The sequence below is a fragment of the Salvia miltiorrhiza genome, chromosome 6, assembly GCF_028751815.1.
Source record: "Salvia miltiorrhiza cultivar Shanhuang (shh) chromosome 6, IMPLAD_Smil_shh, whole genome shotgun sequence".
Lineage (NCBI taxonomy): Eukaryota > Viridiplantae > Streptophyta > Magnoliopsida > Lamiales > Lamiaceae > Salvia > Salvia miltiorrhiza.
In genome coordinates, this window is record NC_080392.1 from 26,808,664 (window position 1) to 26,827,555 (window position 18,892).

Consider the following 18,892-nt stretch of genomic DNA (forward strand, 5'->3'; position numbering starts at 1 on the left):
CAACGCCACTCTCACCTACAATTTCAGTTACGCATCCGACGGGTATGCCCCCTCCGAATTTTCTATCTAAAATTGGACACCCGAAAGTAATCTTCTTCGTACCTGCCGGAGCAAGTGTTCATTGAAAATTGTAACGTGGTGAATTCGATGAATATGAAGTCGAAGAAATACTCATGGCTGCCCCATCTAATGGCGTTACATACAACATTATATAAAGAAATACATCTCGCAACATATACAGATCGGGTCTTTAATTTCCCACCAACCCGAAATCAGTTAATATAGTTACCTACAAGGATATAAATGCTGCCTTACAATAAATGCCAACAACAATCCCACTCAATACCAGCCTGCATGGCAACCACATTCGAAAATACTACCAAAAGGCGAGCCAAATAGAATAACGTAAATGCCCACCAACATGCATGCAATCCATAAGTAACGACCTAAATGATGGCACTACGAAAGAATCTTAGATATTTTAGTGGTTTTTTGGAAAATTAATGGACGGATAATTTTGATACTTGTTAAAATTAATCCATACAGAAAAATTATTTTGTGCCATTTTTCGTCTTTAAGGTTGTCAATTATTATTTAATATTACAATTCTTTTATTATTTATTCTCTATATTATTATAATTATTATATAATTACAAATATTGATGAATGTGAAATTAAAATCAGCATTGCAAGTGATAAATCAAATCGAGCAATAGCGAAACATATTCAACCCTCGAGCAATTAATTACTCAAATTAAATAATTCAATTTTTTAATTACCTTTTGTTTTTGTTTTTATTCTGCCACATCCATTAATTTTACGTTTTACCGCGCACCTTGTTCGAATTTTTTTTCGGCATTGAGTTTTGCGCCTGAAGGCTACTGATATGTTGCATGTTCCAATATAGTCTGACTACATTATGTCAAACTCGCCGAAAGAAATATAAAGCTAACTGTACTACCATGTACTCCAAACTTTGTGCTAAAAGAGATTAAGAACTCTTTGTTTAGTATAATAACTATATATTTTAGTTCAATCACTCAAAAAGACAATTACTCTGACTCAAATCCAAATTGAAATGTGATTGTTAGGTCCAGAGGGTCTCGAATAGGTGTATGACGAGGGAATACATCTATAGGCTATTTTTCGATCTTAACACATAGATCAAAACGAAACTTTAAACACAAAATCAGACACCTATTTACTGAAAAGAATTTTGACCAAAACAGGATTGACGACTGATACTGAAAGCTCTTCAGTAAGGAGTTATCAGTTAAGTCAAAAGAACTTAATTGATACACGTAAGGCTTCAGTCGAGTTTGATAATGGAGATGTTATAAATCTTACTGAGTATCAGAGGATAGATTAGTCAGACTGATAACACACGCAGCGGAAAACTTTTTGTTTCGAAATAGCCTTTGAGTTGAGCACGTTGTTAGTCTTAAGTTTCTCTCTGCAATTAATCAGTTTTCAGTTTATGAAAGGAAGAGCACAAGTAAGAAAGTAAATACTGAAAGCTGTAAATAACACAGAGATTTTTACGTGGTTCTGAAAACACTTCCTACATCCACGGTCGGTTGATCAGACCAACAACTTCACTCTGCAAGTGCTTACGGGTGCACAACAAACCTGAACGTGTGCTTGCGGGTGCACACAACCGAAACAACTGAAGATCCAATCTTCAGTACCAACACACCTTGTTGGATTTCCCACTCCTAGCACGCACTGGGCACTAGGATCTCACGGAGACAAAGTACCTTCCTGAACTCCTTTACAACTCAAACACTCGATTCTGTCGGTTGAAGGGAGGTTTGAAAAACTTGCCAACTAGACTTCAAAGAACAAGTTCTTTGCAGTTAGTTTGACCTAGGCTTTGGGTAAACAAAGGTTTGCCTAAGGTCTAAGAGAATTTATGTAATCAGCAGTGACTGGTTTTTGGCTTTGGGATTCTCTTCTTCGATTCAAACTTTGGAGAGGCTGGGCTTTGGTTGAGAAACAATTTTGGCAGAGTTTCAGCTTATGTTGTTGAATCGATGAAGATTGAAGTGATCCTCGAGCACTATTTATAGGAAAAGTTTTGAATAGATCCGTTGGCGGAGAAGGTCTTCAAGATTTCTTCCGTTAGAGAGTAATTTGAACTTGGGCTGAGGCTTCAATCTTCAAGGTTCCTTGTTTGGTGAGAATGGCTACCTTGAAGAGCAGGAAATGCGACATCTCTGAAAAAGTAATCACCAAAGAGGAGTGACCTCTGCAGAGAAAGGACGATCTTGAGATCTCTGCATTTAATACGCTGTACTTCTGGAGTGCGTTGCTTCCTTTGAACGTTGGAGGTTCAGTCCGAGGAAGAATGTTTAACTGATACTTGACTTTAGTATCAGTCCGTTGATTCCACGTGGCACGCATTAAGTAATCAGTTCAAAACTGATTCTTCGACTGTTGCTTCAGTCGGCAACTTCAGTCTTCAGTCCTTCGTTCTTCAGTCTTCAGTTTTCAGAACTGTAGCTATACTAGAAAAAGAACTCTAACACTTGAGTTCGAGCAGTTCTAGTCTATTACAAAAGTAACCTAATGATTTTGGTATCATCAAAACAAGAATTAGGATATTTCATTAAGTTCCCAACAGTGATTATTAAAGAAACGTAGAGTAATTACACGAAGACCCAATTTAAATGAGGGTAATTAATATATTACTCAACCATATTATTACTCCAAAATATAATCACTTTCTAAATGTTGAGATGGCGTGCAGTCATTAATACAAGTTAACGTGCAGTCCCTTTCAATCAAGTTAAGAAATCCGTATTTCCAAATATTTCACAGAGGTTTGTTGGGGGGAGGTTTTCTATACTACCCAACTCCTCCAAAATACATTTCAAAACTACCCACTTTTTTGAGCTAATTTAGTCCATGACCATTTCATTTATTTATTATTATTTGAGTTGCTACCTTTGTTGTGTACTGTCAGACAAGTACACCAATTATTGGTTATTGGTAGTTTGAGTGATATTGTTTTCCGTGTTTTGTCCACTGATTGGAAAATGTTGTGACATGTATCTTTGCGCATTTAATTATTTCTTTGCGGAAATTTAGTGTGCATAGTCCATATCGATGCGCATGAATTTTCTTTGCGGAAATTTAGTAATTATTTCTTTGCGGAAATTATTTCTTTGCGGAAAGTCCATATCGATGCGCATAGTCCATATCGATGTGCATAGTTAATTATTTCTTTGCGGAAATTTAGTGCGCATTTAATTAGATCTATGCGCATAAATTTTCTTTTCCTTGCCTAAATCGATGCGCACACTTCTTTGCGCATAGAATTATATGCGCAATTTTAATTTTTATTCTGTTTCACGTGGAAATATGGTATAGCTGTAAGGGTAATGGTAGATTTCATGTGAGCGATTTGTCAACATCAAGAAGGTACACTTAGTTCACGGGAAATTATTTCATACGATGAAGGTACACTTAGTTCACGGGAAATTATTTGATACGATGATATTTGGTTTGTTGGTTTGTTTGTGGGCAGGGAACACAAATAATTATGAAACCTTGTAAATGAACAAAAAAAATGTCGTGGAGAGCTGGAGAACTCACAAATTGAAAGTTTCTTTGCCCCAGGATCTAGGAACTGAAGCGAGCTACAAGAGATTCATATTTCTCATATGTAGATTATTATGTAATATTTAATTGCTACATTATGCGATATTTTTTATTTTGTTGAGGATAATCATGAAATGAAACTTAGTTTAGATTTATTAATTATTATTATGCATCTATGTATGCGTAATACATTATGTTGCTAAATTAATTTTTTTAGATGTAAAAAATTTGGTGTATCGTAGATGATAGTTTGTATTATGTGATATATCATCATGAAAAATTTGTTGTTTAATATTTCGGATGTTGATGTTGATTGTTTTATTATTTGGTGGATAATATCCTCATGAAAAATTTGGTGTTTAATATTGTCATGAAAAATTTGGTGTATAATATTTCGGATGTTTATGTGATATACCCTCATGAAGGCGAAAATTTATTATTGAGTTATAATGGTATTTGTCGTTGTCTCTTCGTAGATGGCGGAGTGGAAGAATATTATCGTAAATTATGGAGGATATTGGAATGATAATCTTTATAATGGTGGCAGTGCTACCTTTTGCTATGTTCGAGCCGATAATATAAATATTCTAGAGTTGCGGCAAAGTATTAATTATTATTTGGTGGCAAACTCCTTGAATCCAAACTATGATCTTTATTATTTGTCAAGAACTCGCAGTGGTCGGCTGATTCGTTCCTTGTTAATTAATGATGATCAACTTCGGGTGTTATGCACCAATGAGGTCGAGCCACAAGTTTTTGTGACTGACAATGGAAGGAATTATTCGTCGCAGCGTGATGTATACCGACCTTCCATGGATATACCTAGTGCATCCACTTATGAGCAGAATCCATCGCATGTTTCGTTGGATGAGTCCATTGCACATCAAATGGCAGGATTTGATTGGTTTGCAGATTCAAAACAGATTTTACCTTGCTAAGATACTTTATTTTATAATATGTGCCAACGTCCCACGTTGAATTAATTGTGTCCGGTCTCAACAAAACAGGAGGACCCTGTAACAACAGGTAAATAATTATTAAAATTCAACCAAAACAATGCAAATATCAAACAATGAGTCCAACTATAAGCATGTAATTTGCATACTATGAGTCCAACTATGCGCAAATTATATACTACTTTGCGCACAAAATCTTTTAGCGCATACTAACAATTCCAAAATATATTTCCTTTCACAATAAACAAACAAATATAGGCGTAACACTAAATTGATAACAATAGGGGCCAAGAATTAGGGCAACTTTCAAAATTTCGAAAAAATAATACCAAATTAGGGGGCAAAATTTTTTTCATTTAGGGCGAGCGAAAAACCTCTTAAATCAGGTAACAACACCAAAGCAAAAAAAATGGAATTTCAATCTTAAATAATCGAAGTTACATAAGAAAATAAATTGAGCACCAACAAACATATACTCCAAATAAAATAGGATAAATATTAAAAAAATTGCAGAAAAAAAAATAACAATACGCATCAAAACCAAACCTCATCCGGTTGGTCCATCTTCTCCGGCGCCGGCCAATTTACGGTGAAAATAAATGAAGCTTCGGTCGAGAGAGGGAAGAGGGAGAATTTCCGCATAGAGAGAATTGGGGTGGGGCGCATCAATTTTTTTTAAAAAAAGGGTTGGACAGAGAGAGAGATTTGTTCCGCAGAGAGAGAATTTCCGTAGAGAGAATTGGGGAGGGGCGCATAGAGAGATTTGTTCCGTAGAGAGAGAGAGAATTTCCGCATAGGTAGAATTGGGGAGGGGCGCATAATTGGAGAGAATTGGTTGGACATAATAAAGACAATTCTACCAACCTATTTCTAAACCCAATAAATTTGGTCATAAATTTCTTACCTGACACGCATGATACTCCCTGCCACTTTAGTGTACCTTTTATTATTGTTTAAGGGGAATGGATATGGGGTGAATTAGTTTGAAAAAGTGGATAGTTTTGAAATGTAGGTTGAGACAGTTGGGTACTATCAGCTATTCTCACTTTGTTGGGTCATGTCACTTTTTCGTGTGAGAGAGTGTACATAGTACAAAATCTTTCTGTCATACGCGCTATCGTCAGAAAAAAAATAATCTCTGAATTGTACTATCCGAAATCTAAAGCATTATAAACCATAATTTCATATTTGGCACGGAGACTACGAAAACGGATAAATGTGTTGTGGGTTATCACTAAAAATAATCGATTAAAGTGATAAAAGTAATTAACTAAAATGGTAACGGTGTTGTATGTTGAGTTCACTAGTGATAAAATATAATAAATATATAATAAATAAGTTGTTCTAAGGTGGGTCAATTCATGACGAAGAATGACACAAAAAATAGGAAAAAAGAAAGGGTAAAAACATATGAAAAAAATACGATATGACTTTAATTATTGGACAACAATGTAAGTGGATATATGACTTAATTCGTGGACGGATGATATTTTATATTTACTCCCTCCTTCCACGGAACAAGCTCTCAGTTGGTATTCGGCCCCGGCAATTAAGAAAACTTAAAAATGTGGTATAGAGGTGACGTAAAACCTTAAAGGGTAATGTTAATATGTATTGATTACTTTCACTAATTTTTTCATTAGCTTAAAGGCATTGGACTTTCACAACTTCATTTCTTTTCTATTTTTATTCCTTTGTTTTTTTTTACTATAAATATATTTCTCAATTATGCATATTAAAATTTAATTAATTTTCGATAACTGAAAATAGACTGGACTTAATTATGCAGATTACCTTTATTTTCTTATTGGGCCATGATAATCGAGAACTGGACAGATTACCTTTATTTTCTTATTTGGGATGGTTTGACATATGTCTCAATATCCAAATGTTTTACATTAGGCATCTCATGTTAATCTTTGCGAAACATATAATTAAAAAGGAAGAATGCTTATTCTGTACAATACAATATCTTCAAAATAAAAACAAAATGAGAGAAGACAGCTCCCCACCCGGAATTAAAAACTTTATATTACGAAGCAACGATAAGGTTTCTCTTACTCAAACCAAAAGCTACCCAAAATTGCAGAAGGGGCACAGTTCTACTGAAACAGAAAATGGATCACGACGATCAGCCTTTCGACCAATGGTTGGACTATATCGAGACTAATTGCGACCCAACACGCGAGCCCGACTTCATAAGGTTGGATGACGGTACGACTAGAAGATTGGCCTGAATCTCCACCACAAAGAGCAACCACTACGCAGGAAGAGGTAGTCACCGATCCAGCCATCGCTCAACCACACCTTCAACGACAAAAACACGTCGCAGATATCAACATAAAGTGCAGGTTATGTTTTTCGCCTACACAATCAGCAGGATACCACAGACTAAGGTTCTAAGTAATGTTTTAAATCTATACACAATATTATCTTTCTCCAATTAACTATTGTCGTAAACATTTGTTTTTTCTTATAGTGTTTTACCTTGTGGCTTTGTCGTCGGCTACTCATGCATCGTAGAACACACGGAGAACAAGGAGAAGGTTGTATGAACGTTTTCGGTATTATATATACATGATTTTGCATGTACTGTGTTATTGCATAACAAACATGTTTCTAATCTTTGATTTATAAGACAAGCATGCTTTATGTGTGGTGAGTGTCATCCTTCGTTCAACCTAACGACGGTTGATATTCTCACTGAACAAATTAATGGATATGGGCATCTCCAACAATAAGGTATTTCCAAGCTAGCTAATATGCTGCCATTGCAAACAACTATTTGAATGGGCTCAATTTAAAACATTATAAATACGTTCGTTCGACAACGTCATCTTATGTGTGATATGTGTAGTGTAGGATACCCAGCGCCAACAAGGAAGCCGCGTGATCGAAATTTCATGAATGTAATATTTTTCCAAGTGGGGGACCACGAATGTAATAGCTTAATGCACTTTTTTATTTTTATGGTTTATATATATATTAGTATTGTCTTTCGAAAAAAATATCGTCAAGTAGATTAATTTCATAATAAGGTTTCATAACAGTAAGCAACATCTAAGTTAGGTCGCAAATTAAGTTAACATTAATAACATATCACATATTCAAATCCAATGTCACAGTACCTCAGTCATTTGATAATTACTAACATGACTGCAAAATACTTAAGAGTGCGCACTAACAGTGAATCACAAAGTACCAGCATTAAGGGTTTCGAATACAAAAACATAAATAGGAGAGAGTCAGTGAACAATACTCAATCTTCCGATTCCAGCTTTAGCTCGTCTGCCAGTGCAAACAACTTAGCACAATAACAACGACGAGCCTTGCTGCAACAAGTAGGTTGAATGTTCAATACGGGAACATTGTAAGCACAACACTCCATGAACTTAATCGCCATTATACCACAATCATGGGAGTTAACCCGCCTCGGTGCTTTAGAATACTCGACAACATTCCAACAATCTTTAATTGGTTTACGAGGACGATTAGAGGATTCCCAATTACCACCCAATCTGCAAAGAATAGGTAAGTGTCTCCGAATATGAAAGAAATGATGAACCACTATATCCCAATCTTGATCAAGCGAATTGTAGACAGTGATCACTTGTTCCTCCAACTGACACATCGAAGAATACCCAATGAGAATTGTTGATGTTGGCAACACCATAAACATGACTAGCCTCGCACCACTTCAATCCGCCACGTAGGGGCCGTTCCCCGCGAACGTAAGGCATCAGCACGGGTATAACGTCACAAATATTTGTCACACTAAGAGCTTGCTAAAGGCAACAATCGCATGAAAAAAAATGTCAGGAGAATTGTAATTTTATTTAATATATGATGAAGTAGTAGTTAAACAAACAAAAAAAAAATCTACCCAACAACAAATCTCCATGCATGTCCACGTGCGAGGACACGTCATAGCATAATTTTTGTCGTACCGTATGACAAGCAAATTCATAAGCCGCATCGATGTGCTGTTCACACGATGAACTCAAAATTCAATTGTGAATCCTAATAATCCAATCAAAAAATTTAAATTATGAACAGAATATTGAATACCAATCGTAATTTCAAGCCAACCGTCATCCCTCCATAATACTTTGAACCATGTGATTTCAGCATATTTGAAGATCTCCGTTGGCAACATCACATGCTTTTCTCTGCCCACAAAATCAACAAGTTCTATAAATATATGAAATCAGTTAGTAAGAAAGACTTACAAACCTAGGAATGTAAGGTCTAATTTTAATAAATGAAGGACCAAAGAACCTGCTAGGTTTTGTTTGATTAGTAGCCCAGGAAAAAAAGAGGGCAACTCAGACGTTAACATGTCAGTTTCATTTGGATCGTATATTGAGTTTCCGAAAATATCTTCACAGCCTTCTTCAACAGCAGGCTCCGGATCAACCATACCACCCACGTCTGCTATACTAGTCAGAAAACGACCCTCAAATGCTAGAAACTTCATGTCGATGAATTCTTACGAAGACTTAATCTCACCCTTCAAACTAGTGACCAACACAGCAAGCTCCTAAATGAAAAATACAAAAAAATATTCAGTCGATTCATCAATAAATCGTGGAAAAAAATTATAAATAAATCATTAACTAACATTGTATTTTGCATCCATAACAGCGATGGCATCCACCAGGGAAACTAAATTTGAATTGGAAATGGATTTGCTAGCACTTCCGGGTGTGTTATCATTTAGATGACTTGCGGGTTTACGCTTACTTTTGGACCTCGACTTAGTCGCAAACAACTTCACGTCACTAGGTTCAATTATGGAACAATCATCTATATCCTCACACTTTGCAAACGTACTACCAGCGAGTGAACAACCAATATTTGAACCCTTTCTCTTACCAACTTGTTTCTTAGCATGTGATGGCACACGTTCACCGCTACCAAAATCTAGTTTTCGACCAACATGGGGGGCTATGGCAGCGGCGGGAGCAGGAGAGGAACCACGCAAAGGTGAAGTGATTCCAAGCTGGCCCAATTTCTGAATTTCCCTAGTCGAAAAAGATATTCGGACCTAAAAGATGAAAATCAAAATTATTAAATATTGGATAATATAGCAATAAACAATAAACAACCACCTAAAACAACATAAGAAATTAACTAAATATCAACAAACTTGACTTACCGGCATGCATCCAAAATCAGCCAAGAAAAAATTGCAAAGCCCGTCATCTTCGGAAGTGATTTCACGAGTAACAGACCATTTTAGTATTCTTGGAAAGGAGGTTAAATGTAGGGGATTCAATTATGCACAAAATGTGCCTAGGGATGGGATTACTTCAAAATCCCAACATTGTAAAGCAAACAAAAAACCATATGCTTCCAAAGTGTGATTTTCACCATTATTCTCCAATGTGGATAGTTGCCTGTTTAAACGGTGTGTTGATACAACGAGATAATCATACGCAACAACACCCCAAGCAAACTCTTTAAACTTCTGAATACCATCCATCAAATGAAGATACCCCAAATCCAATCTACCACTATCATAATCATTCATCACAAATAACCCATAAATAAGGGGCAATTGCCGCAAAAATCATATACTTTTTCGATTTTTGGTTTTTTCCCATGACAAAAAAAATCTGAACAGAAATTCATGAATTGGAAAATTAATTGCAATTTTCCCCCGCGTCCATTTTCCAGCGATCTCCGATGGAGCTCCGATCCAACGTGGCTTAAACGTGGCTTAATTGATTCCACCTCACCTAAAATCAGCTCTGTCAGCTCTGATGGCCTTGGTCAGCTCTGGCAGCCCGGCTACCATTTTTTGAGCATTCCATTTCCAAATTTTTGAGAAGGCATGGTCAAGTTAAGAACTAGATTTTTGCTCTGCATTAAGAACTACATTTTGAGCAGATTTTTGGTGTCATTCCATTTTCAGATTTCGAGCCATTAAGATCTACAAATTGTGTATTTTGAGCAGGGCATTCCATTTCCAGATTTTGAGCCATTAAAATCTACAAACCAACATTTCATTTCCATTTCCAATGATCATGAACAACAAGGACGACTGGTATTCCACATCCACATTGTGCAGCGGTTGCAAAGCTCCTGAATCCGAGCTTCCAGTTAGGTTTTGGGACAATTTTGCTCGACGAACCCTAATCGACGAACCTTAAGCTTCGACGAACCCTAAGCTTCAGATTTTATAATTCAATTATGAAAAAACCATAAAACGGCGTCATTTAATTATAATTAAAACGGCGTCGTCTTGTTCAATTCCCGATGATGACACGCTGGAAATCCGATTGCCACCTCGGATTCAATTTGGGAAAAAAATGGACGCGGGAGAAAATTGCAATTAATTTTCCAATTCATGAATTTCTGTTCAAATTTTTTTTATCATGAGAAAAAACCAAAAATCGAAAAAGTATATGATTTTTGCGGCAATTAAGCCTTTTTAATGAATAGATAAGCAAGTTTCAAACTACGCACTGATTTTCCACCATTAAAAACACATTCCTTACTGAATTCTTTTTCAATGTCGCTAAATAGCAAATCACTACGCGACGGAAACACAACACCATGAAATTTTGAATGCTTTGGTAGTTCGGTATTACCAATGAACTTCAGACCAGTCATAACACAAAAATTGGCACCACTAAATTCAACTAAATGATCTCCAAAGTTGAAAATAAGCGTTTTTCGATCAAGGCTATTGCCATGGAGCCTTTTACACAATAGCTTCAATAATTCGGGCTGGAAATTTATCTGACCAACGTTAAATAAATAGCCAAAGCAGGAATCACGCAACTGACACATGTTTGACTCGGATAAGCAATCCCGAATATCTTCAAGGTACCACAATTGACATTTTGTCCACAACAAAGCTGCCACCAAAAAATAAATATACGTATATATATTAAGATAATTCGAAAGATTGTCACGTTATCCGCCAAATAAACATTGGTATAAATAGACAACAATTCAATATTCAATATAAATATCATAACCATGGCAACTTCAAATTAATTTGTGTGGAAAAAATATTTATCGATAAAAAAGTTTCAAATAAAAAAAAATTTACATATGCATTTTTACAATCATATAAAAATTAACAAAACTTGAACAAAAACTTCATTCAAGTTTTCGTCTGAACAAGAATCGAAAGAGTAAACAAGTCACCATTTAATACAAAATCAGGAATCGTCTAAGTCGCTCATACGAAATAATCATCAAAACACAGAAAACCATAGTGTGGCAAAATCTTAGATGGGGAACACTAAAAAAAATAAGCATTTGCGTTCAATAGATAATGGACAATACCAGCTTCTTTAGAACTACCCGCCTCCATGATAAAAGACCTCAGTTACACTACAGGTTCGTGGACCCAAAGTTCGCCAGAGAAGGGGGAGGGCTGGTCCGGCTGCAGATTATATTCAGGGATACTTGTCTTAAAGAACTCTCGCTGGAGGCTAAACCGCCTCCGAGCATTACTGTGTATACCAAATTAAAGTAAAAAAAAATTATAAGTATTAAATCCAACGGCTCGGAGTAAAAAATAATATTCATCAAGCTGTTGGAATATCGAAACGTATCCGTGCAAGATTATACAAATTACACAAAGACTACACAATACTAAGTCAGAAGGGCACAAATTCCAAGGCCAAAAGGAGATTATTAAACCAGAAGTACAAATACCACGGGTATTCAAATTTTGGGGTGGTATTCAAATTTTGGGTTGAACTGGTGATCGCTAATTTCTTAACAACAATAACTGCAACTAAACAGTATAATTGTAGCACAAAAATAGCAAGCAGAGTATCGTATCCACAGGGACTATTATAACGAATAACCTTAAGTAATCCTAAATAAACTATAGTAATATTCAGGCAAACTCAATCAAGAATGAAGAAGATAACTAAAATCAAAACAAAACAAATAAAATAAGATAGAAAACTCAAATAATTAAAGACTCTGACCCTAGGGATGTACTTTTACTAATTAATTACATGCATTTAATCTATTGATTCAATTACCAATTTAATCCAACCCTGGTGAGAGATCACAGAAATTTTCACAAGCTTCTCTAATGAACACCTATGAAAGTAGATTAATTTACCCCCCTTCACATTCAAGACTCCAAGGAATAAATTAACTCCCAACCGTACACAAAGAATAGCTCCCTATAGTTTCACATATCCCATTCAAGTGTCAAGGCTACTACTATAACATGCATTCCTGAATCGGCTGACCAATTATCGCATTCAAGACTCAAACTGAACAGCTAAACATGTAAATTATTGGCCAAATAATTCACAAGAAATTAAGCACCAGGAATCATGAATCACAAGTTGGAAGGAAAATTGATATCAATAAATCATACACACATAATTAATCAGCTATGTACAAACCCTAGGTTCAGATTAAAGAACTAGCCAGACATCGCAAAAGAAAACATAAACCTAATAAATAAGAAAGTAATTGTAAAAACTAAATTATATAAAACCGAAAGTAGAACGATTGTAGCAGCTTGAATCTTCAATCTTGTGGAAATCCAATCCAAGCAGTAAATACTGGAAAGAAATAAATTCTAAAGCTATGAAATTGAAAAATAAAAGTTGGGAACTGAAAAAGGAAAATAGGTCAAAAGAAGACCTATTTTTAGTGTCAGGGTAAAATACAGTGTTTGAACCCAGAAGAACTCTAAAAATCGGAAAATATCGCAAACCGCCAAATTCGGCGGTCAAACTCGGCGGTCGCCGAGTTGACCGCCGTTTTTGTGCTGAAAAATGACCAAATTCAGCGCTCGCCGAATTTAAAACTCACAGTGCAAAACTGAAACAGAGATTTCGACGACCAACTCGGCGGTCGCCGTTTAGGTCGCCGAACTTCTTCTTCAAAATGCCCATTTTCGGCGGTCAAAGTCGTTGACCGCCGTTTTTGACTACTGCGCGCGATGTTTTTGTTTTGGCCATAACTTTCTCGTTCGAACTTCGATTTATGATCTGTTTACGCTCACGAACTCGTATCGAGACGATATACAACTTTTATTTAAGAACATTTTTCCAAATTCCAACTCAATAAACCTGAAAATTCCTTCAAAGTTCGAGTAAGAATCATGTTTCACAAGATAAAGCAAATTAAGCACAAAACAACTATCAAACACTCAATTTCCTATAAAATTATCATCATATGAACATTAAAAACCATAGAAACATGAGTGTTATCAACCGGTCTGGGTTAGGATATTGGGAAAGGGCCAGTTGAATTCAACTTTTGACGTGGCATGAATCTGACGATAGTGCATTCTAAGTTTTGGCCTAGGATAGACATTACCTAAGTAAACCTTAAAGAAATCGTTTAATTGGCAAAAAAAAAAAGTTATCGAGAGAATATTTTATAGGGTTTTAAAATTTTGAAAGTGTGGCCAGTGATTCCAAGTCGTGAATACGTGTATTTGGGTAATAATAATACCGTGTAATATGAGTGCAGCCTCTCCCGCTCTCCCACCGTTTTTTATTTTCCTGCTTTTCGTTTTCTCCTAGACGAATACTCTTTTTCTCGGGAAGAGTTTTCCCACAGGGGTTTTTCTTTCAGAGGTTTTAACGAGGCTCGGGCTTTTAGTTTGCTTCTGCTTGTGCATTAAAGAGCTTTTTAGGTGTCACACCCCAATTCTTGAAGGAATAAATATAATCGAGGTGCAACTAATTCATAGAAATAAACAAGGAACAACCTTGTAAAAACCCGAAATATGATAGAAAGTCGGGCTATGCCCCTTTGGATCACAAGTTTTGTTTCATGCTACTGACAACCAACATTCATTGGCATAAATTAAGTAGTGAAGAGTCTAAGCTCGGTCAGGTATATCATTTGAAATTTAACATGAAGATCTTAAGTTGGGAAAACAAAAGACTGATATGAGTAATTGCTACAGCGGAAGTCTAACATAGGAATTTAACTCTAGCCTCAGCTCCGTCCCGTCATCACCGGCCAGCCAACCTGAAAACATTTGAAAGTATTTTTGGGCTAAGTACTAATGTACTTAGTGGGCATGCATTTTCTGAAACATTTCATATTTTAATAAAGACAGTTTATCCAATTATACTTGACATGACTTAGAAGGTTTTAAAATGAAATAACTTCTAAGCATGTTAAAACATTTTTCATTTGTGCGCACATGTCACACTCCCTTTCTGTTACTCGCTGTGATCCCGGACCTTTTAGCCACCGACGGATCCATTTCTCCCATTGCACTTGCCCTGAGGACGTAACTCAGACAAGTTGAATTGACCTCGGGACGCTACCCTGGCAGGCCTTACATGATACATGCTCCGGAACACATCCAGCCAAGCACCCTTATAACGCCTCTTACATAAATTAGTGCCCGATGGAGATCAACCCACCGAAACAACTAACAAGTGTACACAATTCTCAAATAACGTGTTAGGCCATAAGAGAACCTCGATCGATCCATGAATTGCGAGCCTTAAACAGAGCAGAGTGCACAAAAACATTTTATTGGATAAACAGTTTTCATTACATTAAATAAACAATTTGCATTTCATTGAAACATTTAGAGCTTAATAACTCAATCATACTTTGTACATTTGGAAAGTAAGCCCACCTGGTTAGGCAAAGCCTGAAGATCATAATCACATATAAACCTGTCTTGGGAAAGGAGCGCTAATCCCCCTGGTCACAAAGCCTACAAGAAATTCTATTCTTAATAGGTCTCGTGAAGCTAATCTTAATTCATGGTGAAGTGCTTAATATTCTATGATTCACTTAGCCGGGTTTTCAAAATTTAATGAATAAATAATTGAAAACATTTCTCTTGAGTTAAGAACACCAACAATATTCTTACTCATCTTTCTTTAATAATTGGAATTATAAATAAAACCAATTAAATCATAAATACTTTTTATTTCATGATGCAAATGAAATGTCATGTCATGCTTAGCATATGATAAGTAATTACTTAAAATATGCACTTAATAATAATTTAATATTATTATAAAAATTATCCTTTAAATAAATTAATCAAACTAATAATAGTTCAATTAATTAAAAATAAGAAAGCCCAATTTAATTAATTGAAGGCAATCCAAAGTCTTTAAAAATAATTAATCAAACTAATTAATAGTCTAATTAAATAAAATAGGGAAGCCATTTAAATAGATGAAATAGAGCTCATGCTTAAATAAATAATAGCCCATATAAATTTAAAAGATGAGGCCCAACTCAATAAAATATGAATGGCCCAGACTGAATAAAATAAATCGGGCCCAGCTAAATAGAATTAAAAATCGGCCCAAGCTTTTAAAAATCGCAGCCCAAATCTATTTAAAAATCGAAGCCCATCACTCATAAAAATCGGCCCAAATACTCGGCCCAAATCCCTCAAGCCCAAACCTCTACCCTATTTCCCCTTTCTTCCTTCATTCTCACGCACACAACACATCTCTCTCTCCCTCTCAGCCGCTCACTCTCTCTCGCTCTCTGATCGGAAATTCATCGCCGTCGGAGCTCCCATCCCCGGCGACGAGCGCCGCTTTGTCATCCTCACCATCACCCTCGATCCCTCCATTCTTCTCCCTTCCGGCGACGACGACAGCGACGAGCTGCCGCAACGCCTGAACCCTAGCCACCCCTCTTCTCCCTCTCCGGCCGTGGCCGAGCTACAGCGGCAGGACCGCCGCGCCCTGGCCTCCCTCTGTGACTCCTGCCGACGAGCAGCAGCTGGAGCCGCCCGCAGCCTCCTCCCTTCTCTCCCTCTCTGTGACAGTGGCGAACCACCACCACCACCACTCTCTCTCGCTCAACTCTCTCTCATTGAATCAGACCGGCGAGCAACCATGAAGGCCGCCGCCGTTCCCCAGACCAGCCTTCAACAAGACTCATCCCGTCTCTCCCTCTGGAACTTCCGGCGAGCAGCCTTGATAGGCGCCACCGCCGTCGACTCTCTCTCTGCCCTTCCCGACTCAAACGCTCCAAACACTCAGATTCGACAGCAAACCAAGTTCAAGACTCCATTTATCAATAAAAACAACAAATCTCCTCTTCTACTTTTCTTTTCTTTTAACAACAGTCATGTTCTGATGTATGCGTATGAATAAATAAATGTCATTCTTTTGAAATGCTTGAAATGTTTTGCTGTGTAAATCATGAGGTTTATTTGTGGTTTCTGATAAACCAATTTGGAGTTAGAGGCGTAATGTATAAACAGAGGTAGGCGAAAAAGTCAAGTGGTTACCTTGGCGAGGATTTCAGTTGGTATTCTGATTTTTGCTTGTTTGCTGTGAAAGTTCAGATCATGAATATTTTTCAAACGAAATGGGTGGTGTTCTTAAAAGGAGATAAAAGAAATGATTGTGAATCTTTACCTCAATACTTGATTTTTGGTGAAATGAGCTTGGGGAGCCGATGAAAATTTTCAAAATGAGTGGAGCATGTTTCTAATAGATAGAAGAGTGCAGATTGGAGACTATAATTGTGGAGGTTGCAGTGTAGAATGGTGAAGGGAGTTGCTAGCTGATTTGGTTTAAAGGGGAATATTGACAGCTACCTCTCCTATGACAGCAAGAAAGAGGGGCTGCACTTATAGTCTTGAGTTGGTAGAGGAAACATGACTTAAAGTTGGAGCTAGTAGCATAGTGTAGGGTGGCTGGAAAGAGGTGGAGTGGGAAAGTTGGAGGAAAGGTGGAGTATGCAACTTTTGCCGAAAGTGTTTTGATATAAAAATTAAAGAGGCATAGTTGGTGAAGAGTAGTGGGTGTGGGAGTAGGTGGATGAAATAAAATAAAATAAAATAAAAAAGTCTTCCGGGTTGTACTATGAAAACTGTAATAATCGTTCAGGGTTTGCTTAAATAAAAGCTCGTGAAAATGCTTTGAATGCTAAATTAAATAAATATGCGACGCACATAAATTTAATAACTAAATTTATAAATGTTTTTTTTTTTAAAACACTTTTGTTGGAATTAAAATAAATTCATTTTCTTTATATCCGGCGTGAATCATCCTGACTTCTAAGTTCAAAATAATTCTAAATTTAGCTAAGAAATAACGGGGTGTTACATCCCTCCCTCCTTATAAAAATTTCGTCCTCGAAATTGCATACTTGGGAAATCTAGTTTGGAGTACTAGACATTCACTATCAGTGCACCTACATAGCTTGATGCTTATCACATTTTCTAATCGTGAGAATGCTACGTCTCATGTCTCGAGAACTGTTGACAGACAAACTCATTCTAATCATACTATGCTTATCGTGATCAAAGAAGATCTTATTGGGACAACTATATAGTACGAGTTTATACATTGGGATGACTAAATTGACAATCACCGAGATCATAGTCATGTGGGCTGGCCAGACCCAGCACAACGAATCACTCAGTCAAATGGGAGCTTCGCCCCCAATCATGTCAACGTCTTATTCATGTAAGGCTTTGGTCAAACTTCTAACTTAAAAACACTTACTAACAAGTACTTCATCATAAGTCACTAGTACCATGAAAGTCCATTCTATGCAGTTCTAGCAAAGCTGTCACGACTAATCATCATAATCATAAGAAACATAAGTTCTTATGTGAAAAACTTAATCTCACCGCTATTGAAATAGCTCTAGTGAATCCTTAGTCTTAAGGCATTGCCTCTATGTTGTAACATCTCTATGTTAAACATTTCTATCTTACCAGTCTTTACTTAAATCGATCAAGCGGTACTATCACGACTAACATTCGTAAGGCATTCTTGGGTGGTTCTCTTACGGTTTGTAAAAGAACTCATCATTCTAATCATATAGGCAGTGAACCTAAAATGGTAACGTAAAGCTTTCTCATCATTCATTCATACATACATACATACATACATATATTTGCTTTCTTTGAAATTTTGAGTCATATGGACATTAAATGTCCCTTTCATGAAAAACTTTGCTTATGCCGGAAAGATTCAAGGAATCTAACTCGACCATACATACATACATACATTGATTCGTTAAGGGCTCGGGTTGTCCCAAACACGAAATACATTCATTGAGTCGTTATGGGTTCGGGTAGTCCCAAACACGATAAAAAGCATTCACATAGCATCGTAAACATAAGGCGCACATTTTCTTGAAAACTTTCATAACATCTGAAATACATATATGTATATTTTTGAAACTATTATCGTACCTTGGTTGCGGCAGTGTGACGGCGAGCTGAGGACTACTGACATTCTTAGAAGTCTAGAGATACTATTCTAGACTCTACATCAAAAAGCTTATGGTTATCAGAAACATGAAAGAAAACTCATGCTCTGATACCATTCTGTCACACCCCAATTCTTGAAGGAATAAATATAATCGAGGTG

At 36.6% G+C, this 18,892-nt stretch overlaps 1 long non-coding RNA gene across 1 annotated transcript; it reads right to left on the minus strand.

Annotated features, from left to right (window-relative positions):
• Positions 1–4,118: 4,118 nt before the first annotated feature.
• LOC130990092 (uncharacterized) lies at positions 4,119–5,493 on the minus strand. Its single transcript, XR_009090821.1, has 2 exons — positions 5,106–5,493; positions 4,119–4,617 (listed from the first exon to the last, which is right to left on the minus strand). It is a non-coding gene; the product is annotated as an uncharacterized LOC130990092 (long non-coding RNA).
• Between the last annotated feature and the right edge of the window lie 13,399 nt (positions 5,494–18,892).